We start from the raw sequence: 24,642 nt of genomic DNA, 5'->3' as shown, positions 1-24,642 counted from the left end.
TTTTTACACATAGTTAGTAAACATTAATAAATCTTGATGAATTGAAGAATAAACGTTACTTGCCTAAAATGATGAATGTTTGATATGATTGTTTAAACAGTAGTTCTTACTTCTTGGTACTAGGTGCTGGTTCTTTATAGGGCTCAGATGGTCCAGGCACTCACACTTTGCGTGGATTATCCTAATTCATCTTCATAAGGGTCCAATAGTTCAGACCTTCTTTTATCGCCAGATTTTGAGTCAAGTTCCCAGCTGATGAGTGACAGAGGTGAGATCTGAACTGTGGCCCAACTGTGGTCGCCACAGGCTGGTGACCCTCACAGCTAAGACCCAAGAGAGAATAGCCGTGATGTGACCCTTTCTCCATAAGGGCCTCAGTGTCCTTTGCGACGAAGGCCTTGGTAGCATTCTAAGAGTTTAGGGGATCCAGACTAGGCCAACCCAGAAGGGAGGGAGCTCCAAGTTAATGCCGTTTGATGGCTCCTGTGTAAAGCACGTCAGACAGCATCACGGGAAAGGCTTCCTCATTCTGCCTGGCGTAGCTGGAGGCCTCCCTGTCACCTTAGGTCTTTCAGGCACGGTCAGCTTCAAACAGGCATCTAAAAAGGGGCCGGCCACAGTGTTCTTTCCTCTCTCCCTTCGAAAGATTCCGTCTGCAACTCTGCTTCTCCTGGTTTTACCTCGCTCCTGTCACTAAGCCGTTAACTCAGTGATATTCAAATGCTAAGAAAGATATCCCTGAACCAGCTGGATTTTTCAAACATCAAAATTAGAATATGGCAGCTTCCAGCTCTGGTTTCTTGCAGCTTATGTTTTGGCTAAAAGCCTAACATCAGCCCATCAAACTCTGAGAAGCCAGGGGAATTTAAAATAATGGTCACCCAAGTTGAAATGAGTAAGATGGTTATCATAAAAGGAAAACAAGCTTCCTGGAATACTTCTAAACATGGGTTAATGAAATAAGTCCTGAATTTTCAATAGTGAAAACTAGACATCTGATTAATGTTAAGATTTAGCTATTTTTAACGTTAGTCCTTTTAAAAAAAATCATTTGGAAAAAAATGTTCATTTGTAACTCTCATTCATGTAATAATTTTGAGCATTTTTCCCTCTATTAACTCACTTAATTAAATATTCACAGGCACTTTGCTAAGGAGACATTATTCTCAACCCAATTTGCATTTGAGGAAACTGAGGTCCAGAGAAACTAAGTGACTTGCTCAGCCAGAAAATGACAGTGAAAATTTCTACCCATTTTTTTCTCACTGTAAATGTACTACTCTTCATGAAACCAGATGGCTTCTCAGGAGAGCTTAAGTGTGTTTACTTGCTTTAGTAAAACTGGTTTATTATAACTGAGCCATTATATTCCTTCTGAAAATCAGTATGCTCATCTATAACACAGCCTGCGTCTAGAACCTTTGTTGTTACATAGGGCTTCGATGTTAACTTCAATATCCAACTCAGAGAACGGCGTTCATTTACTCCTGAGTAACTGGAGCAGAAGAAATAGAGGCCACAGAGGTCATACTTAACTCCAAGTTACCAAGGAAGCAAAATTTGGATCATTTCTAGATTAACCAGGGATCAGCCATTTTGTGCCTGAATAATGTTGGAGACCGGCATTTGTTGACTTAGGCTGCCATAACAGAATGTCATAAATAGGTGACTTGAGCAACAGAAACGGAAGCTGTCAAGTCCAAGGTCAAGGAGCTGGCCCATTCGCTGCCTAGTGAGAGCTCTCTTCCTGGCTTGCAAGTGGCCACCTTCATGTGGCATGAGGATGTCAGAGAGAGAGGCCTGTGTCACATCCTCTTCTTACAGAGGCACTAATCCATTATGTGGGCTCCACCCCCACGGTCTTGTCTAACCCTCTTCTCCCAAAGGCTCCGTCTTTAAATACCATCACGTTGTGGGTTGGGGCTTCAACATATGAATTTGGAGGGGAGGGGGATACAATTCAGTCCATAGCCGCACCTGAGACCTATTCATCAGTCACAGTTACCTCTAAGCAGTATAAAAAATGACTCTGAAACTTAGTGGCTCAAAACAAGACACATTTATTTTGCACATGAAGCTGCAATTTGGGTAGAGTTCGTTGGGGATAGCTCATTGCTGCTCTACTTTGCATCAGCTGGGGCAGCTCAAAGCCTGAGCCCTGGAATCATCAGAAGCTTCATTCATTTGGCTGCAGTTTGATGCTGGCTGTTGGCTTGAGGCCTCAGTTCTACTCCACGGGGCCCTATCCATGTCATCTATCTGTGGGCTGGGTTGTGCTTTCTCGCAGTGTGGTTGCTGGTTGCTAAGGGCAGGCATCCTAAGAGTGAGACTGAGAGACAGGTGGAAGCTGTAGTTCCAGGACCCAGCCTTGGAAGAAAGTGTAGCATCATTTCCACCATACTTTGTTGGCTGGAGCATTCCCTCTCCCCCAGCCATATCCAAGAAAAGGGGACATAGATCTCACCTCTTGAGGGAGAAGATGTCAGTCACACTGTAAGAAGAGCATGGGAGATGGATCCCCTTGGGAACACATCATCTTCCCATAAGAGCTTGGTCATCCGATTATCCATGGCTGCTAGAACCCTGAAGGAAGGAGAGAACACAGCAAGGAGGCAGGAAGCTCCTGCTGAGTTAACAGGTTTCAGAGCCACTTGTGTGGTCAGCCAGGCATGAATCTGGTCTTACCTTTACTCATCCTCCTGACTCGTGATCTTCTTTGCCCCACTTAGTTCTCCTAAATTCTATCTTCTTTATGTCCCCAATTCACGTGACTCTCTGGCTGTGATAAAACCCCACCGCCAGACTCTTAACATTTGTCCATTAAGATAAAACACGTCTACAGTCCAGAATCAATTGAGACTGACCCCAGGGCAAGTTTATGTTCCACAGAGTATTTCCCTTTTATTTCTCAAGGGGGATCAGGGTGTGGAAGACAATCTTTCCCGAGGCCCAATTCATATCCTGCCTTTGTCTGAAGCTTATAATGCCATTACATCCACAGCTGAGCTGTAATCATAACATTCAGATTCCCATTTAAAGATTCCATTCCCTGGGGGAAATCATCCACATGGCCTGCTTTCCTGAGTGGGACATCAGAAATGCTCCTGCCAGCTCCTGGTGTTACGTGGAATTGTGAAGGCAGCTGTACTTTTCACATATTTGCTGCACATGCCTGCAATGTGTTAAACATTGGGGATTCCCTTTCTAACATATCCCGGATTCTATTTTTCATTGATACTGACGCCCTCCCAAATTCTGAGTAGCCAGTGGGTTCTGACCCAGGTTTTGTTTTTTCCTAGAGAGCAGAGTAGGGGGTGGGGGAGTCAAATTGATATAAGGGTGAATGGCCGGCTGGAGTGGGTGGAAGGCTGAGGTCATAAAGTCAGATGTGCAAGGAATTTTTTTTTAATTGATGTATAGTTGATTTGAAATGTTGTGTTAATTTCTGGTGTCCAGCATGTTTCAGTTATACATTTATATATATATTCCTTTTCATATTCTTTTTTATGATAGGTTTTTATAATATTATATATTGAATATAGTTCCCTGTGCTATATTCAATGAATAAACTTACACATGTATAGTCTGAGCCCCCATGCCGTTGGGTCAAGCTGGCCAACTCACCCTCTGTCCCCATCTTTTCCTCGGTCCCCAGGGGCCATACGGACACTGACCTCACTGCATTGCTGAGTGGCTGGTGTGGCCTCAGTTCTTGATCACTGTCCCTCCACAGGGGACCCTCTTCCTGTCTGTGGATTCAGGTCCCATGAAACTTACTGTGGTGAGGTCCTAAGGCTTGGCCTCTCCCAATACTGCTTTGTCTCTTACGAATCAGGGAAACCCCTAGTTGCCCCCTGAGCCACTTTTTACATTTAGGAGCTCAGTGGGCCTAAGGTCCTTCACCGCTTTTCTGTCTGTGTAATCATTTAAGGCTCCCTGAGACTCCGTTGGTCAACGGAGCTGCCGAAATGCCAGGAGCCTCATGTGCCTCCATGTGGCACACAGGCCTTCTGTCTTCTTCTCAGTGCTGGACGGTGGAGCCCAGGGTCTCACTCCCCATCAGGCTTGACTTGGGGAAGCAGCCCATACGGGGTTACAACTGTCCTTCTGCCCCAGCCCACTTTGGGGATCCATAGACCTATTCAGGTTTGGCCTGGACCATTGCTTCTGGAAACTTCATCTAACCTGGGGAAAAGTGGGAGAGGGGAGGAGGGACCTGGCTTTTTTTCATCGAATCCATAGTATGATGATTGGACCTTGGCTTTTGAAGCCCCACATTTGACTCCTACATCCCACTGTATCATCTCTTCTGTAAGTACAAATGCAATCAACTGAGGGGGAAAAGACTGGGGTTTAGAAGCACGGAAACAGGCCAAGAACAGCAGTTACAGATTCCTGTGCTTCTTCCCCACATTGCCAGTTCTCCCAGGATCCTGAAATGTCCCTGGCATCGTGTTCCCATGTGTACCATCTCACTGCTGCTCTGTCTCCATCTGGAGACCCGTAGCTACTGGCCCTTAGAGCTATCAAATCTCCCATCCTCTCCACCTCCAGGGGTCAGTTTACCGCCTCTCCCATTACCACCCGCTTCACACACGCACAGGCACACCCTTGGAAGCCTGAAAATTCCTCTCCAAGCATTCCTGGGTTCCAGTTACATCTCTGGCTACTTTCCAAGGCTTCCAGAATGTGTTTGCTTCTCACTTGCCTTTCCCTGGATTTATGGAAGACTCACAGAGAGTTTAAGTGGCACATCAGCACCACAGGCTGAAGGTGGCAGAACAGTTGCTGACGCCCATTGCTAGGGACTGGATTGTGTCTCCTCAGAATTCACAGGTTGAAGTCCTAACCCCTGGTGTGATGGTGTTTGGAGATGGGGCCTTTGAGAGGTAATTAGAGTTAAATAAAGTCATAGGGGTGGAGCCCTCATGATGACATTAGTGCCCTTACGAAATGGGCCAGGACCTTTATCTTGGACCTTCTGGGCTCCATAACTGAGAAATACATTTCTCTTGTTTATGCCACACATTCCGTGGTGTTTTGTTATGGCAGCTTGAGCTGACTAATACACCCCTTTTCCCATCTTTCTTGCTTTTTTATTTTTCCCTACCCATCCATTTTCTCCCCATATCCCCCCATGACTGCATGACGAGGTATTCGTCATTATTTATTTCCTGTAGTGCCTTTGCACAAAGAGGCAGTTCAGAGAAACGGAAGGAACAGTTGACACATAGAAGGAGTTTTTCCAGTGTGAAATTATCCTCTCTCTCTCCTTCCCTCTGTATCCTTAATTAAACCTTGGAACCTCAACTAAGCAACTCTCCCAGTTGCCTGTAACAGATGGAGCCTAAGACACTGCTGAAGTTTTTTGCTGCTGTTGTGCGTTCCATTTTGCTGGACTGGCCTTTACAAGAGCAGTGGGGCAAGCAAAGCCTCTCTGAGCTGGTAGCAGGGCGCACTCCTGCTGTATTCCATCCTGTGCATGAAAAGCTAGAAGCTAGTAGCACTAAAATAAATGTGCCATTTTACAGTGCACGTCGTTCAAGTTTGAGGGAAATACACAAATCTGGGAGAATGACGAAGGGTGTGCCTTCCTGACAGTGGTACCATAAGAAAAAAAAGGTGTTGGGAAATGGAGGAATTTTTCAGGATCTCAAAGAGAGACAGACTGGATTAGATAGGCATGTCATCTCATTTTGACTTTGTGGCTGTCATGGTCTCTATCGCATTAGCGGGTGGGTGGATCTTAGAGAAATCAGAGAAGGACTTAGTCATGGAAATGCAGTGATGGAGAGAGGAAATATGTCCTGACTTTGAGGAAAATAATGATTAACCCTGGCTAGCACCTCAGCTTAGGGTTCCAGGTTTTGGTGCTGATGCTTTTTCAAGGCAAATAGCTCCAGATGTCTCTGGAAAAGCCCCCCTTTCTCCATCTCTCTCTAGCAGAAGTCACTGAGATTACCAGGAGCTGGATGGAGTTCAGCTTGGTTCCTAAGTGAGTCCAGATGATGCCTTGAATCACTGTTCACTATTGCTCAAAGGTACTCCCTGGGCCATGCGTCAGAACTCTCTGGTGGTGGTATTCAAAATGCCATTGACTGGTTCCAGAAAAAGTGAACCCTGAATCAGAAACTTTGGGAATGGGATCTGGGAAACTGAATTTTTAAGAAGAATCTTGGAAAATTCTTATGCACTAAAGTTTGATAGTCTTTATCCTGGGCATTTTAGTTTCTAGTTCAGTGCCTGGCTCCATGTAGTCACAAAGTACTTGTTGTAGTGAACAAATGGATCTCCAGTCTGTAGTGTAGTTCCTGAAACAGAGTGGTATCAAGTTAAAGTTTGTCAAAGGAACATTTAAGATAGCCTCAGGGTCAAGAGGCACTTCTCAATGAAAAAACTCCATCTATCTAGTCAATTAGCCATCTATTCACAGATTCACCTAACTTTTGGGATTTGGCAAGACGGCAAGGCACTGGAAGGAGGGGAGTCAGTGACATGAAACAAAAGGGGAGATCGAGAATCTCAGGTGTAGGTTCAGGGGTTCAAGGCAGGAAGAGGGAGAAAGGAATGAGGAAGACATCAGACCTTCACTAGGGTGCTGTGTGTCCACTGCGTGAATAGCCAGAAGAGTCACTGAATCAGCAGAATGTGTGTTTATAAATTGACACTTGCATTGGGGTAGGGGTGAGGGATGCTGGAGCTGCTGGGGTAGGGCTGGGCTAGATGTGACTTCAAGGCAAGACAATGGTCCAGATATGAAGGTCACCCAGAATATTCATGGCCAGGGCAGTAGATGAGAAGGAATGAGCAGTAGGAGTAGGTCCTGTAACAGACCTTCCCTGTTCAGTCAGAGCTTATCTGACCACCCCCATCCTCCAGCCCTCCAGGGTCTCTCCAAAACCTTCTGGCAATGCACTACAATACAGGCTCAAGTTTAAAGGATACAAGAAGGAGGGGCGTGGTGGTGGCAGCACAGACAGTGAAGAAAATCTGTAATGCTGTTGGCCACTGCTTTAACTTGTGCTCCCCATGCTGATCTGGAGGTGGAATAAAATCAATCACCTCCTCCAAACTGGAATTTATAAAGGGGCTTTTCTTTGAATGCTTATGGCTAAAAATCAAGTTATTTCCCCAATACGTTTTTCCCCATTGTGATTGTAATCCATGGTTTTCCTGGGAAATTGAAAAACAAAGAACGCCACTTCCCTGTGCATTATAGCATCTTCCCCCAAAGTCGGCTTGTGACATATGTCCTAGATGATGACGATTATTCTGTGTTATATCCTCTTCTGCCTTTCTGTTTTATTCAATATCATCCAAAAATCTGCTGTTAAGTATTTTTGTTAAACACTGTAGCAAGGAGGCTTAGCGCATTGGATGCTGGAAATCAGGAAAATCTAAGTGGCATATAGATTGCCACCAACTGCCTGTATCACCTAGGTGTGTTCTCTCCCCTCTCTAGCCTGTTTCCTTTTCTGTCAAATGCAACTAAGCAGTCCCCACAACGGGGTGGTTTTGAGGCTTAAGTGAGATCATGTAGATGGAGCCTGGCATGCAGTACCTGGCAATAAGTACTTCCTGATATTTTTAATGAGGAAAACAAAGAATGTAAATGGTCACATTATACATATTAAGATAGGCCACAGTCCCACCTCCAGTCAGGCTTCTGCAGCAAAGTACATCTTGGTGCTTAAAACTTGTATGCATTTCATGTAGTCCTTCCTACACATGCCAATAAGAGAAATCTGATTCAAGTTACCGTAAGCAAAAACTGATGGGTTTATTGACCCATGCAGTGAAACTGGGAGAGACAGACGTGGGCTCTCTTCAGAATTCCTGGAGTTTTGGACGCGGTCATCCTGAGGCTCTTGCTCTCCATTCTTCGCCTCCTCTCTCCTCATTCACTAGACCCGCTTCTCTGAGTCTGCAGACCTGGCCGCTAGCAGCGACAGGCTGACCTTGTGGTGGCCTCATGGAAAGAGAGAAAACGAGCCTTTCTCTCTGCATCTCCAGGTTGTGTGTCTGTGTGGAGAGGGGGGCAGGATTCAGAGGGTGATCTCTGCCTTGGTGAAAGTCATCTATATCTATATCTCCCACTTTTCTTGCTTCATGACGTCTTCACAGACTTTCCTCAGGTTCCCGTAGTTTGGCTCCTCACCCACTGTCAGTGGGACGCTCTAGACCTCTGCAAACCTCTGCCTGTTGCTCAGGGTTGATCTGCCTCCTTAACGCGTTGCTCGTCCTCTCCACCTTCGGTGTCTGATCAAACTCTCGATTCTGGTACTTCTCCTTAGCCCTGTCATTAGGGTATCAAAATTTGACATCACAAGAAAAATGACAGATATTCTCAGAGCCTTTAGCCTAGGGAACAGACTGCTTTTTAAAATCAGGTGACTACAAAATGTGAAGTCCTTGTGGGACATTGTGACAGCTGATGTATCTCCGTGCTCCTAACCCCAGGAGCAAGCCTGGCCCTCCAGCCTGCCATGTGGCTTCACCAGAGGGCTCTTACAGTCTGCAGGAAGCCCAAATCCTGGAGGAAGAGCAAACTCTCCTGATATTTATTGAGTGTCTGTTTAGTGATTGACTGCCATCTTCCACTCTGCCTGGTTGAAATCAATAGGGGACTTAATGAAGTGAAAATGAAATCAATATTTAATTCCCACAGGTAAGAGATACTTGCATGGTCTATGCTCAACTGCCAAATTCCCCCAGCTGCAAAGGGTAATGAGAGCTGGTCCATCTCGGCCTTACAGCCAAGACTTACACCTGTCTTCTCTTCTGTGATGATTTATTACATTCCTACTATGTGTCAGGCATTATAAATGTAATTTTACCACATCCACACAGTAACCCCAACAAGGGATTTACTGACTATTAAATAGTGGCACATAAAGTAATAAATACTTTAAATATACTAGAGAGCCTCACTGCCACACTTGGAGATACATGTTATTGTCTGAGCCTATAGATAAGGAAAATGAGGCACAGAGAAGTAAAGAAACTTGCCCTCTTAGAATATTGCCGAGCTAGGACTTGAACTTAAGTTGGCCTGATAACCATATCTTCAGTGTTTAACACCATTCTTTACTATCACCCATTTTACAGATGAGGAAACTGAGGCCCAGGAATGCCATTGCAGGCCATTCAGAGCTAGTAAATAGATCCCATGCTTTACCTAACTTTCACAAGTTTGTTTGGAGTACAAGTTAAATATTAACTGTCCCATCTGTTCCATTTATTAAGGAGCTACAGTCTACAAGGCACTGCACTCAGTCCTGTGGAGACTATAAAGCTGAAGACACAGTCCTTGTCCTTACAGAACAGGGTCTAACTGGTGTCAATATGACAAGTAGAAACAAAACACACTATGTGGGAATCCAGACGTGGTTCAGGTGGTGAATTCATGACCTACCTTTGGTGCAGGCAACAGAAATTCATGGCTCAGATCAACTTGAACTGTAGGAAGTACATTTCCACAATGTAGTGTAAAGCCCACAGGCAGGGCAGCTGGGGGGTGGGTGGCTCATTCAGCATCTCAGTACAATGAGGGTGCAGATGCAGGCTCTTTCCCTCTTCCTGCCCTTCCACCTTTGTGGTGCCATTTGTCCTCCAGCTAATCTCCTGCATTGTTACAGGGTCGTTGTGGGAGTATCAGGTGTTACATTCAGAAATGACCACAAATGGACCAAATGTCATCTCTCCCCAGGCGTCTCTTTTTCAAGAGTGAAAGAAAACCTTTCGTAGATGTTTCCCTCAGACTCCAGGACATCTTTGGCCAGAACTACTTGATATTTTTCCCCTAAGCCATTAGTGTCTTAGGAAATGGGACAACTGTAACTGACTTAGAGGACCCGTGGAATGGGGCTGAGACAACAGGAGGAGGATGGAGGTCCAGAAAAAAGAGGATTTCATTTGAAATAAAGTAGGGGAAAGCTTAAGAGCACTGGGCAGGTGATAGAGAGTATTGTTTTAGTAAGAAATCTGAGGTAGTGACAAAGTAGTTGTAGGACCTTGCTGGGATGACTGTTATTTGTGTGGGAATGACTTAGAAGTTATGAGAGGTGTGAGGGAGCTCAGAGCCATGGAGATAAAAAGCACCTCTACCTTTTGGGGGAATTACCTGAACTCATCTGGACCTTTAGGACTTTGCCATTAACTGCCTGTGTGCTCCTGGGCAAATCACTAAACCTCCACGTGATGTAGCTTCCTTGCTTGCATGGTAAAATTCTTTGTCAGGCATTGAGGACTAGGAATCTCCAGTCTCCACACTCAAGGAGACCAAAAGAAACATCCCTCTAGGCATCTGCTAGGGAAGGAGACGTCCGCTGGGAAGTTTGTCCCAATGAAGATGCTGCATAAGGTGGTCCGAACTACAGGGGCCGAGAGTGGTTTAAACCAGCCCACGTCGCACTTACCAGGCTGTGCACCTTGGCAGATGCTCTGTCACCCAGAGGAGGGAAGCTTCCCACAAGGACATCATCCACTGGCCAAGCCGCAAGTCTACGAGTCTGTTTCTGCGTCGTTCAGGGTTGGGGGGCGGGTTGTGATAGCTTTTGAAAACCTGCATCAGGCACTGTGTGGGGAGCGGCAGCCCTGCTCCTCCAGGTGCTTGTGGTGAGGGGCCGGGGCTCCACTGCCGGGGCTTCTCGGGGAACAGTGTGCAGGAGCAGTTGCCACCTGTTTCTCACTCTTCTTTGCAGCCAGGAACCAAGTACCAAAAGAGTGTGGTGGCTAAGAGCATGGGCTGAGGAAGCAGAACTCCCGGCTTGTTTCCCCAACACTGCTTCTTTGTTGCTGTCTTAGTTTGTGCTTCTGAGCCAAGAGTTTGAGAGCAGGTGGCTTTCGGGTAGATGATCCCAGGGAGCACGGTGAGGCGGCAGGGAACAGAGGGAAACCAGTAATAGTTACTGCTGTGGGCAACTGGGGCTTCAATCCACCCGGGACTGTCTGCAGGACTGTGTGGCACACAACTTAGAGATGGTACATCCACCCAGGAACAAAAACTGAGGCATTTAATCGTATGAATCCTATTTCTCTTAGATAAAAGTTGATTCTGGGACATATGGTCTCCAGTCAACAAGATAACTGCACTCACCCCTGCCTCCTGGGATTTGTGCCCTGGTGTAGTCCCGCCCTACGTATATCAGCATTGGTCTCTGTGGCCAGTTGAAAATGACAGTGATGGGATCTTGCTTCCAAGGCTCAATTCTTAAAGACATGGTGGCTTCTGCCTTGCTTCTTCTCTTGCCTCACTCACTTGAGGGAAGCCAGCTACCACTTCCTGAGTACAGCGGCTCACGTGGCTCCTGTGGGCTTCCTGTCCACAGCCACGTGAGTCAGCGATCTTGGACGTGGATCCACCAGCCCCAGTCAAACCTCTGGATGACCATAGTCTTGGCAGACATCTCACTTCAGTCTCCTGAAAGAATCCAGGACCATCCAGCTGAGTTTCTGCCAGATCCCTGCCCCTCTGAAAACGTGTGAGTTAATAAATACTTGTTTGAGAGAGCTAAGTTTAGAGTAGTTTGCTGTGCAGTGATAGATAACTCATATACGGCATTGGCTTCCCAGGACTTCTAAGCTGACCCTTAACATGGTACAGGCAGGCTCCTGTGGCCAGAAAAAGTCATCAGAAAGAGAAGGCTGAGGAAGGAGGTTTATAGCATCCACTGCAGCTGTTCATCAGAGCTGCAGGTGACCTTGGCGAGGGGCTCAAGGACGGGACCAGCCAGGCCAGCTGTGCAAACTTGAGCATGGCTGTGACACCTCTGAGCTTCAGTTTTCTCTCCTCTTCTACACTTCCCGTATTTTCTCTCCTCTTCTTTCCTCTCTTCTATTTCCTGATGATTTGATTTCTGAAAACATCTCCTTTCTTGACCAAAACTAGAGTTCCTGACTCTCAGCCCTGAAGGGCTACTTACGCCAGCTAACGGTGCACCTTTGGCTCTAATACGAAGCTGTTTCAGGAACTGAGTGTCTGGTTCTGCAGCTTGAGGCAAGTGGTGGGGTCCACCATGACAGCTTCCAGAGAACTCAGGAGGAAAAGGGAGTAACTCTCCCCAAAATAAAATAAGTAAACAGAAGAAAAGGCAAATGGGTCGCTTTCATTTTAACCCCAGTCTCAATGCAGAAGTCCACAGGCGCTGGCTTTTCATGTGGTGTTTCCCAGAACAGTTGTCACGTAGCTCAGATCTCAGATCAGTCCCGTAGAACATGCTGGACTCCTGATAGGTGCAAGCTGTGTACTAGCAGGGGTGACTTTCCAGAGACGGAGGAGGGTGGAAACCTTCCTCCCCTCCAGAAGGCAGGCTGGTGGGGACAGAGGCCCAGGAGCTGATCATTTTCATGTAAATGCTTCCCCTAACTGTGTTGACATCCATTTTTTTTCTTTTCTTTTTTTATTGAAGTGTAGTTTGATTTATAGTGTTAGTTTCAGGTGTACAGCAAAGTGATTCAGTTATACATATACATGCATATATATTTTTTCTTTTCAGATTCTTTTCCATTATATGTTGTTACAAGATATTGAAACAGTTCCCTGTACTATACAGTAGGTCCTTGTTGTTTATCTATTTTACATATAGTCATGTGTGTCTGTTAACCCCCAAGTTCTAATTTATCCCTCCCCACCCTTTCCCCTTTGGTAACCATAGTTTGTTTTCTATGTACATGAGTCTGTTTTTGATTTATAAGTGGAATTTGAGTCATTTTTTTTTTAGATTCCACATATAAGTGATATGTGATATTTGTCTTTCTCTGTCTGACTTACTTCACTCAGTGTGATAATCTCTAGATCCATCTTCAGGTGAGAAAGTCTACAGCTTTTGACACATTCAAAGAATGCCCCCTGCAGTGTCAGAACTGCTGATCTAGGCCGGTATGGGCTGCAGTTTGGATCAACATGGCAAAAATTGAGCTTCAGCTGTTTTTTGTTTTTTGTGTTTTTTTTTTTTTTTTCCTTCTTCTTTCCAGAATAGTCTTGGTAAGATGAAAATAGTCTTTGGAAGGAATGTTCGCAGTAAGCAGCATCCTAAGTTGAGCTGGTTTAATCTTATCATCTACTCGCTTCTGCTGGTTCTGTGATTTAAACAGAGGTCTGCCTGTGCGGGTGAGGCATTTTGATAAACCGGCTTTTCCCGTGGCCCACTTTGGCTGTGGCTGCCTCTGGGCAAGGAACAGCCATACCAGGCTGGAGGAACGGAAGTGTATCAGCAAATGCTCTTTCCACGAGGCTGAAAAATATCAGGGTTTAATTGAATCAGCCCTGTTGGTTGGTAAAACCATGTAAGCCTGTTGGCAGTTTTTGAAGTATGGGTAAAATTGTATTCAAATCAGGAACTATGATGGAGTGGCAGCTAGATGTCAGATTCAGGGCTCTACAGCAACTAGGAGGGAAAAAAAAAAAGAAACATGATAAAAAGAATACACAGTTAAGCACAGCTTAATAGGTTTTGAAGGAGTCAGGAGGCATCTTGGCTCTCTTGGGATCATTACTCTTCATGGACCTTGTTTTTCCTTTTGTTTTTCTTCTTTTTCTAGGAGAACCAGGTGAATAAATGGTAGATAACCCTGAGTTCCTAAGCAAGTTACCCAACCAGGGACTTGGCAGATAAGATGTGATTTTATGCTTCACTGCAGCTAGTAAAAGAAGAACCACATTTTTGCTGCTCTGTGACTTTGTTTTGGGGAGAGGAACTCACCGCAACCTCCACCCCTTTGTCCCTTTGCCAAATGATGCAAAATTTGGTTCCTCTTCATGGACCTCTAAAATTAACTTTCAGATGGTTGATTCTCATAGATCACGTCTGGGATTCAGGCCATCGTCCATGTCTGTTGAGGTGATTCACTGTGCTCAGATCAGCAGAGAACTGAGGGGCGCAGTAGCTGGGGAGACCACCCCAACCCTCATCTTCACCTGTATTTTCTGGCCTCTGGCAGAGTTTTATGCGTGTTTCTAGAGAAAAGTTCCTAGAATAGATACAAAGCATGCCTAATTCTGTGAAAAAGAAAATGTGTCTTTTGCCTTACCATCAGGAAGTTCTTCCAAATGTCTTGCTGAAGTTTTGTGAGCTTTTTAAGGCCAATCCCTCATCAGTGACAGCCTGATAAAGGCAGACCACTGGAATGCAGGAGAGGTGAAGTACTTAAATTACTAGAGTATGTTCACCCTTAGGAGTTCATTAGAATTGTAAATAACATTGGCACTGAGTTGAATTTCAAAGATAGCTTGTCTGATTTAGTTATTAAAATACTTTGTGTGTCTCTGTGGCACAAGAAATAATATTCTGTTCCTTCCTTTCCTTGCTTTCATCAGTGTAATAAGGACAAAAGGCAATTCAGAAAGCATTCTCGTATCTGTTATATTTGCTCCTCTTAATAATTTTGCAAAATGAATTTTCTTATTATACCTCTATTTTTAAAATGAGGAACTGTCTGTAGTCAAAAGACAAGATGGTATCAGGTGTTGGCAAGGGTGTGGAAAAACTGGAACTCACACTCATTGCTGTGAATGTTAAATTGGAACAACTCCTTTGGAAAACAGTTTGACATTCTCGCCAGAGGTTCACAGTGGGATTCACTGAGATGACCCAGCAAGTCCACTCCGAGGTAGGAGTTCAAGAGAATTCAGGACATACATCCACACAAAACTTGCACATGAGTGCTCCTGGTAGCATTGTTCATAGTAGCCAAAAAGTGGAAATAACCCAATTGTCATCAACTGATGAGTGGATAGATAAAATGTGGTCTCTCCAGTCAGTGGACTACTATTTAACAATAAAAAGGAATGAAGTTCTGATGCAAAAAGAGTCAGATACTGGCCACGATAGAAGGACCCACCCAGCCCACACAGAGGGCACCCCTAGAGCAAATAGCTCTGGGGACAAAAGAGGAGCAAGCTGGAAGACAGAGTAGTGGAAATCACTGCTGCTGAACAGAGAAAAGGAAAAAGAATGAAGGTAATAAGGACATTTTAAGAGACACATCAGACACATTAAAATTCGCATTATAGGGGTCCCCGAAGGAGAAAAGAGAGAAAAAGGGGCTGAGAATATATTTGGAGAGATAATAGTTGAAAACTTCCCTAACTTGGGAAGGGATACAGCCAGCCACGTTCAGAAAGGGCAGAGAGTCCCAGACAGAATTCACCCAAGGAGGAGCCCTCCAAGGCACATTGTAAAATGAAAGATTTTTAAAAAGTGTTAAACATCAGCAATTTCATACCATTGAAACTTTTGTTTTATAAAAGCAAAGAGAAGAGTAGTAATTTGGACTCAGACTTTCCAACACTAAGTTTAGCTCTGTACACACTTTTGGGGGCCACGTTTTGTACTAGGCTTTGTTAGGTTCTGATGTCATGATACTAACATTAGCAAGAGCGGCCTTAGATGTGTACTATGTGCCAGGCCGTATGTAGATCTTCACAGCAGGTCTGTGATTCATAATTTACAGAGAAAATTATGGGTCAGTTTTAAGAATTTACCCAAAGTGACGTAAGTACTAGTTCCTGTGTCTTCTTTTACACTGTTCTACATAGAAATACAAATTCCACTTTAAGAAACAAAACAAACCATCACCAACACCACCACCAAAAAACCCTAGCTAGCCTCTTCTCTCCATTTTCTCTGTGACAAACTTAGTCCAAGCCACTATCATCTTTTCTCTTTGCTACTATAAGTCTCCAATGTTCCCATCTGCCCCTTTGTCCTGGCTTCAGTCACTTAGAATGAAATCTGAATTCCTTCCTGACGTCAACAAATTTGTATTTGTTCCCTAGGGCTGCCATAACAAATTGCCGCTGGGGGGCTTAAAACAACAGAAATTTATTCTCTTACTGTTCGACGCCCTGGAAGTTCTAAATCAAGCTGTAAGCAGGGCCATGCTCCGCATCTCTGGGTACAGTTCTTCCTTGCTTTCTTCTGACATTCCTTGGCTTGCAGGTGCATCATTCCAGTCTCTGCCTCTGTCATCACATGGCATCCTTCTTGTGTGTCTGTCTCTGCATCTCTGTTTTCTTTTCTTAAAAGGATGCCAATCTTATTTGAACAGGACTTAGCCCTAGTCAACTGTGACTTCATCCTAACTTGATTACATTTGCAGAGACCTTATTTCCAAATAAGGCCACGTTCTGAGGTCCTAGAGGTTAGGACTTCAGCATATCATTGTGGAGGACACAATTCAACCCATAGCAATCGCCTTTCAAGACCTGCCCAGCAGTCTGTTACCCAGTGCCTGTCTCTCCACTAAGCTACTGCACTGATGGTCCAGTTCCTAGAGCATCTAAGTTAGTTTCTACCACAGGGTCTTTGCACATGCTGCTCGCAGCCTGGGATACACTCCCTTGGCTTTCTTATGACTTGTTCCTTCTCTATCTTTAGGTCTCAGCTGTAAATAACACCTCTTATGAGATGGGGTTCTTTTCCCAACCTCTCTTAAGCAGACCCTTATCTATCTTTTATTCCCTTTCTTTTGTTCTCTGATAGTGTACTTCATAACAATTACAGTCAAGTTATATATAAAACTAGTTTCTAAATATTTAACTATTTCCTGCTTATTTTCTGCTCCTTGACCCCCTCTGCCCAAATATAAACTCTTTGAAGGGAAGGAATCTTGACTATTTGGTTCTTGATTGTAGCACGGTGCTCAGCACACAGTAAGTATGTTCCGGTTTTTGTTTGAATGAATAAATGAATGAACAAATGAGTGAGTGAATAAACCAGAAGCAAGTGTGGTGGGTCTTCTCTGAAACACACAGCACTACCAGGAATTCAGTTTTGCATGAAGCATTCAGAGCAGAGGTTAAAATGAGACAGACCTTTCATTTTGAACACCTACCATATGACCTTAACTTGACTTCTCTAAGTCTCTCTAATGTTGTCTAGATAGTAGTGTTGATCATAGTTCCGACTCGACTCCATAAATGAGGAGGAGGAGGGGCATAGATGGTAGTGGAGGTGCCCGGGGAACCATGATTTGGGAATTCATCAGAAAACAAAGATGTAAGTTGGGGCCAGCCCAGAAATTCCCAAAGGACCAATCCTGTCTCCCTCAGCTCAGGCACCTGCTCCAAAAACTTGGAGCACAGCATCGTCCTGAGGCTACTTTGTGTGTGCCTTTCACTTCCGCTGGCACATTCAGCTGATTGGTTTGGCAGCAATTTTCCCACCTGGCTGCAGGCTGGGAATCTGCCCATTTCACATCCTTGAAGTAAAAAGATGAGAGTCCTGGAGTTGGAAGAGATCTGTCTACTTATGAATTGATGAAGGAAAAAGTTCGTAAGAGGCTGTGTAGGGAGACTCGGCCAGTATTTAATACAGAGAGAGAATTTTGTGGATATACCTTTAGGAAACAATAAAACAACAGCAAAGTCTGTAGCCATGGTGAGCACTTGCCGTGAGGGACAGGAGACAAAACACAGGTCCGGGGATGGCGCCGCACTTGAGTTACCTTTAAATGAAAGGCACAGGTCCATCCCCGGGCTTATGGCTGACCCAGTAAAAGCCGAATCACTGTGTGCTCTTGGCAGAGATACTCAGTTTTCCTTAAATCAGAGCTTCTTGTTGTTAAAAGCCAGTCATATGAAATTTCCAGTTACATCAGGAAGAAATCTAGACCTGAAGCTCTTAGCTGATTACAGCCTGGACGGCGCACATTCACTGTTTGGTGTCCAGGGAAGAAAGACTTGCGATAGAATCCCAGTTCTGCCCCTCGTAAGAGCAGAAAGCAAATGCAGACTTAGACTTAAATCGGGTGCAAAAGGCACTGGATTTGAAATCAGATCTGCGTCTCACTTAGGAGATGGGAGATCTTAGATTGCTACCAACCTAGCTTAGCCCTGCCCTGTGTCTCTGATTTGGAAATCAAAGACTATGATTGCTCCACGAATCCCTTCAGGTTGCAACCTGAGATTATGTCCAAGTCTTTCTTTTTGAGAACCTCATGGTTACCTGTTCCCAGGGCTCCTGTGTGCCTCCTGTCGTAATATGCGTTGCTTTCTCCCTCAGGCCAGTGTTTCTCCCCTTGTTGTTCATGACTGCCCCTTCAGGAGTTTTTTTTGATTTTTTTTTCCCGTAATTGTGCTCTTTTCCCTATGGTATTTTAATACCACAGATATTCCATATGTAGGTTTATGTGCTGTAGTCCTTTGGAAGGCCATAAACTTTGTAAGATTTGATACATTTTTTTGCCCCCCACCCCAGACCTATTCTTGCCTCCTTGGGGGCAGTATCATCCTCTTTGGATACCCTAGATCGTGAGTCAAAGGTTAGCAAGAAGTAGGTGTCTTATTTACAACAGTTTCCTCAGGTCATAACACGTAAGAAGTGCACAGTGATGGTCATTGGATGGGTGGGTGGATGTATCAGTTGATGGATGAGGACTGAGAACAGTGCAAAGGAAATCCTTCGTCTGATGCCGGCTCCATAATAGGTAAGAAATAAATGTATTTGCTCCCGCTGCAGAAAACCAGCCTGAAACCTCCAGTAGTATTGATCCAACTCACATCAAACCTTTATTTTTATGCACTGATCTCTAACCCTCCTGGTGACACATTGAGGGCCCCTGTTAGTTGCCTACCACCCCTGTGTCACCTACCACAGTTACCTGTTTAATGAATGAATACATGCAAGGAAGAATTAAAATGTAGAGCTCACCTCATCCTTGGTTGGACCAATTCTAAGAGTCTGGTGGTCCCTCCACTGGCAGAGGAACAGAATGTGACACCTTTGCTCACAAGCACCGTGTCTGTCTCATTGCAGTCATTGGTTTCTGCTACCTGGAAGCCCTCTGTGGGCAGAGATGTCAGCATCCTACATGTGCGAGTAGCAGTCTGTTGGACTCCCCTGTTAAGCAGAGTCTGTGGGATGAAGATGCTCTTACGTTGCAAAAAGAGAACTTTGGCCCAGGAGTTTGGCCACAGCGAGAATGGGGTTAAACAAGTTGAATCTATGGTTTCAGACGTCAGGTCAGGGGGTGATTGGAGGCAGGGAGGTAGTGATTGGGAAGGGGAGGGAGGTTCTGTTTCCTCTTCTGGGTGCTAATCACATGGGTGTGCTCACCTTGTGATAAAACATCCCTGTGCACTTAGAATTTGTGTGTTTTTCTGGATGTGCGTTATAACTCAACTAAAAGAACAGTGAAGCCAGGGAGTGAGGTCGTAGCCTTCCGGGGGCCAATTGTTTAGACAAGTCACTTTTCTTCACCGAGTTTCGCTTTCCTTCTTTGTGGCGCTGAAACAACACTAGCTCCTACCTCACAGCTTTGATGTGAGGATTGAATGAAACAGTATACACATCACTTAGCACGGTGTCTGTGTCTGGTTTGTTGTTTATTAGTTATGATTAATTTGTTCTTATTCATTATCATTATTCATTTAGCCCACATTTACTGAGGCCACACCAAAAATGTCAATCACTGTTAATTCAAGAGCACTGAGAGTCTAAATGCAGAAACAGAATAAGACAAAGTTTTTGCTCCTCTGTAACATTTCATCATGAAGATTTTTCAAACACAAGAAACTGAAAGAATGGCACAATGACCTCTCAGACTTACCAGCCTCAACATTTTGCTAGATTTGCTTTATCATGTACCCATCCATCCCTCTGGCCGTAATTGGGCCCTTTGTTACAGAGACCTGCCCATGGCCCCAGGACACTGACCTCCAGGGAAACTTGGTAAGGAAGACGATAGCACTGGTAGCAGGAAGACATCCCCCTGAACCTACAGGAAAGGTGATGCCTCCTGTTGAATAATTCAGGTATTCACATGCATACCTCTCAGCAGTCCATAGACAAAAGAGCTCATTTTGGGAAAGGGAGCTAATACAGCTTCAAGGCTACTGTCTTCTAGGCAAAAACAAAGGCTTCCAGTGACCTTGGCTCGGCCCAAAGTTTGTGCAGCAGAAGATGTAAATTCTTCCCAAGAGCTTCTGAATTCATGAATTAACACTGACCTTGAATTAGTCATATTTTCCACTGAATGGAGACTGAAAACGCTTAGAACTATTTTTCTCTTACAGACATGCGGAATTTCTATAATTCTCATTTTTCTATGACGACTTTAGATCATTTGTCTAATAAGAGCATTTGTTTGGGTTCCTGCTGTAATAAATTGTGGTTCTGCTTTAATGAACAAAAACAAATAATTTGTAATTGGCCCATTAATTATTTGCATGTAAATGCCTCTGTTAGAGTAACTTAATAAGCCATTGAAAAACATTCTCCTGTGCCAGCTGAGTTACACTGTATTTAGTAAGCAATTCTTTTCAGGGAGGAGGGGAGAGGTAGGAAGGTTGTTTTGTTTTATTTTTGTTTCAAAGCAAGGAGGCACCGGGAACCTGAGTGAGACTGTGTCTTAGGAATCTAAATCCTCATGAACCCACGAGGCCAAAAGTAGAAAAGGAGAGCTCAGTGGAATTGGATTAATTGAAGGGTTAATTGATGAACCTGTTCTATACACAGGTGATGAGAAAGCACCTGGGGCAGTGGTCCTCCCCAGCCCAGCCGCCCACAGGGTGAAGGTTTAATAACCAGGACAGTGTTGGCCAAACTTTGCTGCACATTAGAAACACCAAGGGCACTTAAAAACATCCCACTGTCCAGAGCCATCCTCTGCCAATTAAATCAGAAATTCAAGGGTTAGACCCCCAGTGTTAGTATTTTTTTAATTGAGACATAATTGACATATGACATTGTATCAGTTTCAAGTGTGCCATGTGATTTGATATTTTTATACAAAAAGATCACCATGTAAGTCTTGTTAAATCTGTCAACACACAGAAGTTTTTTTCTTGTGACGAGAACTTTTACAATTTGTTCTCTTAGCACCTTTCAAATGTGCAGTACAGTATTGTTAACAATAGGCACCATGCTCTGTGTTGCATCCCTAGGACTAATTTAGGTTATAACCGGAAGTTTCTCTCTTTTGCTCCGGTTTACCCGTTTCACTCACCCCTCACCTCTGGCAGCCGCCAGTCTGTTCTCTGTATCTGTGAGTCCGTTTTTGTTGTTGTTGTTTTGTTTTTTTTAGATTCTACTTGTGAGCTCATACTTCTTTTTGTCTTTCTCTGTCTTATGTATTTTACTTAACCTCATGCCCTTAAGGGCCTTCCTGTTGTCAAGCATCAGTATTTGTTAAGGACCCCCAGAAGTTCCCGTTGTGTAGCACAGTTTGTCAAACACTGGTCGGGGAACTGATTCCCCCACATCTGTCCCCCTCTGTACCCGAAGGAAAAATAAGCAACGTAACAAAAACAAGTAAGTACAGGCGTGAACTCCCACTGGTACACATGAGCTGTCAGCAGTGTCATTCCTTTGGCTTTTGAAAATACAGTTGACTAGCTGTCAGGTGAGCCTTTCAGGTGGCTGAGAGCCTTTCCTGAAGAGCTAGTTTGGAAAAAAACGAAGACCAGACTGTGGATCCCAAAGAGAAGTGCAAGAAAGGCTGAGTGGTGGAGGTGGGTGGGGGTGGCCAGGACTAGGAGAAGAGCAGAGGTCAGGGTGTGTCAAGTTTGGATCCTCAGTGATTCCAGCCTGCACGACCGGCCCCCCCAGAGCATGACTGAGAAAAATACGCTGAGAGAAATCCAGACTATATTTAAATGGGAAAACTGTTGGGGGACATTTGGTAGGCCGGTGACACAGGTTGGTAAGAAGAATTCACCAAAGGCAAGGGAAAGTTTAAGAACAAAGGAAAGTTTAATAGGTTTGCTGCTCCAGGCAACCGCGGGCCGCACGGACAGGAGGTGCCTGCGTGCCCACCGAGCGTGAACGTGCGGGGTCTGTCACTGGGGAAGGGGCTGTGGACGCAGAGGGACAGGGAACAGATTTCTGACTGGCTGTGAGTGAGGTAAGGGGCTTTGGTACACGGGTGGATAGTGGATTTATGACTCCAGGAAGATGCAGACAGGGGCTGACACAGCAAGGCAGTGGAATTTATGATTCCAGTAAGGAGACACGGCCGAGACGAGGCAGCCTGAGCTTCGGTGAGGCCAGCCATTTCCCAGGGCTGAACGTGTGTGCTAAGGCAGACCTGTTAGGGAGGGGTGTACTTTGTTTTTTGAGGGATTGCAGGCGGACATCTGAGAGCCTGGGATGGGTGTCACAGGGCTTCAGCGGGCACCAGTTGGGACTACAAAACCGAAGGCAAAAATCCATCCTCCAGAAATAGGAAAAATGTGGGAAGCAGGGCAGTCTCTTACTCAGTCTAAACATCTCTTCTGTTCTTTTTCCTACCTTAACCACTTGCAATTACCTCATTGTCCAACTCAATTTAAATCACATTTAAATATGTTTCAAAGAAGCAGGACGTGAGTTAAGAACAGGCAGTCTTCTGGTGTGGGCTACGGTTCTAGGTGCATCACCTTTAGACAAACCACAAGCCTCGCCCTCATTTCGTGACAGGAACCAATGGTTGAACCTTTGTAAATTTCATGTGAGGGTAAAATTAAATCATGACTGAAAGCCCTTCTCGCAGTGTCTAGAACTTTGTAGGGCTCCGTACATCGCGGCGATCATTATCAGCCAGTCAGTCCATGTGGGATGCCTTACTCAGTTTCTCCAAAGTTTGCTTTGTGAGCAGAGTGTGGAAAGAGTATACACCCTTAAGGTTGAGCCCTGAGGTCCAGCAGTGGCATGAGGGAGCCGCACTGTGACCATCTCCTACTAGCTCATGGAAGCAGTTTGTTCAATTTGTAGGACATTTGTGAGTTAGTTTTTATACAACCATTATTAAAATTAAATGACAAAAAATTAAATTTAAAAAATTTACATGACAAATTTAAAATTAAATCAATTAACATCAAAAGTAACAAATACTCCAAACTTATATTTTCTAATTCTTTTACTACACTTTACTATTATTTCTATGCCTGGGGTCATTACACTGATTGAATCTGTAGAGTGGAAATACTGCATGAGTGTATGCCCTGCCACCCCATGGCATCATATTGGCAACTTACGATCATCTATGGTGATTATTTATAGCATGGAAATCATAAAATACTACAAATTGATGTGTGTCCCTCAGAGAGCTGATTGTAAACATTTAAAGCACATCTCTGGGGTAGGGGAGTGTGTGGGGAGAGAAGGAAGGTATAGGTGTAGTTGACGCACCTTAGCTATTTTTAGGAAGGATGACCATAAGTTTAGAACTTGGAGGAAGATTTTCCCGAGAGAAAGCCAAGTGGGGAGAACAAACTTCTCTCAGCATCTTACTCATAAAAGGCAAGACTAAGAAAGAAATCCAGCAACTAGCTGTGAAATCCACACGCTACTTTTAAATGGCAAAATCACTTCTCTTTTCACAAGTGACGATGCCAGAGGATTTTGCAATTGCCTAGTGGAATCCAAGAAGACCCACTTTCCCAGATCCTGAGACTTGATCTTGCAGAAGAGATAATCCTTGATCATCAATTTTTAGTGTTTGCATTTTTAAATGTAACTTGTAAAGGAAATGTGTTCAAATGGTCCAAACAACCAGAAGGTATAGAAAACTATAAAGTGAACATACCTGCCGTCTTTCTGAAGCCCCACTCCACCTGTATCACTCGTGTTCTTTTTGTTCATGCTTTCAGTCTCTTTCTGGAAAACATCCAAGTAAATATAAATAAGGGTTTTCACCTCCATCACCGTTCTCACACCTTATTATACAACATGTTGCAGAATATACTTAGTCTTCTAAATCTTGCTCTTTTTCCATTAATAATAGATCTCGGTTACCTTCCCATGTAAGTGCATACAGAGCTCCTTCATTTTTAAAAATAATAGCTGAATAGTGTTCCATCATCTGGAGGAGCTGTAATTTGTTTAATCAGTTACTTAGTCGTTGGCCCCTGGGTTGAGTCCAATCTTTTGCTCTTGCCTAACGAAGCGATGAGTAACTCCTTATAATGTTAGAGTATGAGGCGTGCCTGCGTTCCCGCCGTCCGGTACACGGAGCGGGTAGTCAAAATTTTGGATTTTGCCAATCTGACAGCTAAACAATGGTGTCCCCAGGGAATTTTCTTTGGTATTTCACTCCTGAGTGACACGGAGCTCTTTGCATGTGTTCAGTAGCATTCCCATTTCTTCGTGTCTGGCTGACTTTACTTACTTACTTTTAATGAGTTATCCATTCACAGCCTTTGCTCATTTTCCTTCCTGAGGGCTGTTTAATTCATTTGAAAGCCTGGAGACGTCACCTCACAAGCCTACGAGGACAGAGCCTGTATTCCGATAACTGGCGAGATCTCTTTTGTGTTGCCATCCCGTCATGCTAAGCTTTCAGGTAGATGGGACGCAATCGTGGTGTGGTGAAACAGGTGAGCATGTATGGAAAGAAGAGGCAGGTCCATCCCCAAGATGTTTGTCCATCTGAAAACCTCCATTAGAATCAGATGGCTGCCAGAGTCTATAGGCTACGAGTTTAAAGCCAGCCTCCAGTCTCAGGTCTAGTCCCTCCCTCATTTCTTCTTCCCTCCGTCATCCCCTCTGTCTCTGCTTCTACCACAACCTCCTCCCCTCCCCTCGGCAAACCACACTTCCTGCTCTCTCCATACCTGTCTTTGCTTTGCTTAGAATGCCCTGGGACTCCCGACAGACTCATGGGTTCTGGTGTTTTGTCAGTAGCCGTGGTATGATGAAGACCACTCTGTCTGGAGTTGGA

The 24,642-nt window shown here is 44.6% G+C and overlaps 1 protein-coding gene and 1 long non-coding RNA gene across 22 annotated transcripts in view; one reads left to right on the top strand and one right to left on the bottom strand.

The window, feature by feature from the left end:
* The window catches only part of GRM7 (glutamate metabotropic receptor 7), a 770,235-nt gene that overhangs the window by 557,583 nt on the left and 188,010 nt on the right, over window positions 1-24,642 (top strand). The gene's annotated exons all lie outside the window — the stretch shown is intronic.
* On the bottom strand, window positions 2,049-23,900 carry LOC135323335 (uncharacterized). The gene is made up of 3 exons (XR_010384787.1): window positions 23,718-23,900; window positions 23,509-23,579; window positions 2,049-2,583 (listed from the first exon to the last, which is right to left on the bottom strand). It is a non-coding gene; the product is annotated as an uncharacterized LOC135323335 (long non-coding RNA).

The sequence above is a fragment of the Camelus dromedarius genome, chromosome 17, assembly GCF_036321535.1.
Source record: "Camelus dromedarius isolate mCamDro1 chromosome 17, mCamDro1.pat, whole genome shotgun sequence".
NCBI classification, from domain to species: Eukaryota; Metazoa; Chordata; class Mammalia; order Artiodactyla; family Camelidae; genus Camelus; species Camelus dromedarius.
Note: the sequence above shows the minus strand (reverse complement) of the source record. Positions and strands in the feature narration are given on the sequence as shown.